The sequence below is a fragment of the Aotus nancymaae genome, unplaced genomic scaffold, assembly GCF_030222135.1.
Source record: "Aotus nancymaae isolate 86718 unplaced genomic scaffold, 86718_ANA_hifiasm-v0.15.2.pri h1tg000001l, whole genome shotgun sequence".
Lineage (NCBI taxonomy): Eukaryota > Metazoa > Chordata > Mammalia > Primates > Aotidae > Aotus > Aotus nancymaae.
In genome coordinates, this window is record NW_026988412.1 from 4,190,853 (window position 1) to 4,192,529 (window position 1,677).

Sequence of the window (1,677 nt, forward strand, 5' to 3'; positions counted from 1 at the left end):
TGTCTTCTTTTTACTCCCTCTGTCTGTTAAACTCAACTCTGTAATCATGGGGAGAGCCAAACATTCCACATTGCCATCCTTTCAGCAAGCTCGTTCACTCTAAAAATGTCAGCTCAAGGTCAAAGTCACTTCTGAGCCCTCAAAGACTCAGTCCCAAAGCCCGGTCTTCTAAGAGCAGGAGATCCCGAGTAGAAAGAAAAGACCACCCAGCCTCCCCTTTAAGTGCACAGTCCAGCTCCTGGACCACCTGCCCTAGTGGCCCACCAAGTCCCCGGGCTGCCTGCGCTGGACCGGTGCCAGGGCGTTGGAACAAGTCCTCCTTTGAACAAAAAGACGCCTAACAGTACCATTGAACAGACACACTGCTAGGATCCCTGCATCCACTTCCTGTGAAAATTACTAGGATGTTTGCATCAAAATCACAACAGCATTTAACCGGAGAGAAGGGGCAGAAAAAAACAAATACGATGGTTCAATTGTCTTTTATTCTGCATTTCTTGCATTTCAGAACCAGAGAAAGTGGCGAGGAAAAGAAGCAGCACTTCCATATGCAGCTTAAACTTTAAAGATCATATTATTCAAGAAACAGCTTTATTGGGGGGAAAAATAAGGGTAAAACCAAGCCAGATGAACTTAATGCGAATGGGATGCTTTTATGGAATCACCAATGTTTCCATTGTTCAGCCTGAATTGCCCATATTTTTGTATTCACTGCAGACAATGAGTTCTTGTGACATTCTGGCATACATTATACTGGGGGAAGAAAACCCAACCTGCTTTATTTGTTCCATTTTCTGCTTTTAGACGTAATGGAAATGTTAACATGCTTAACACCCGTGGCCTCTCTTCCAGCCTCGCTTCACTTTTCGTAGTTATCGTGAGTCTTGGTGAGGGTACGCGGTGCTTCCAGACAAGAGGTGGTGCATGCTAATGTGAGCTCAAAGCCGGCCTGCTCTATATCCTTCACCGTGCAAACTCTCTCCCTCATTCTTTTAAAGACTTTCACGGCATATAGTCTCCATTATGATTAAAATGATCTCAACTGTCCTTCAGAAAAGAATGTAAGGCTTTTGACTACGTGAACCAGTTCAAGGAAAATCTCCCAGGAGTCCAGGACATGAAGATCACATTGTTGAACCTCTTTTATAAGCATTCAATTCCACCTGGTTTTATAGCTGCCTCGCTCCCCTCGCTGGATGGGTTTCTCTTACATTAACTGATAACACCATGTTTAATTTAAAGTTCACACCTAAGGTGGGAGCTATACAAATAAGCTATTTCAGCTTCATGAGAGTAGGAGAAGGCGAAAGTATTCGTGTTTTCTTAAATCCTGAACAGGACTAGAATGACTATTCCATCTCAGTTGCCTGCTTTTCCAAAGAGGTGTGATGCCTGTAATCCCAGCTACTCAGGAGGCTGAGGCAGGAGAACTGCTTGACCCTGGGAGGCGGAGGTTGCAGTGACCTGAGATCACACCACTGCACTCCAGCCTGAGTGACAGAGCGAGACTCCATCTCAAAAAAAAATAAAAGTATTCAAATTCTACGCGTTTTTTTTTAGAGACGGGGTCTCTGTTGCCCAGGCTAGAATGCAGTGGCGCAATCATAGGTCCTAGGCTCAAGCAATATTCCCACCTCAGCCTCCTGAGTAGGTAGGACAGGTGCATGCCACCATGCC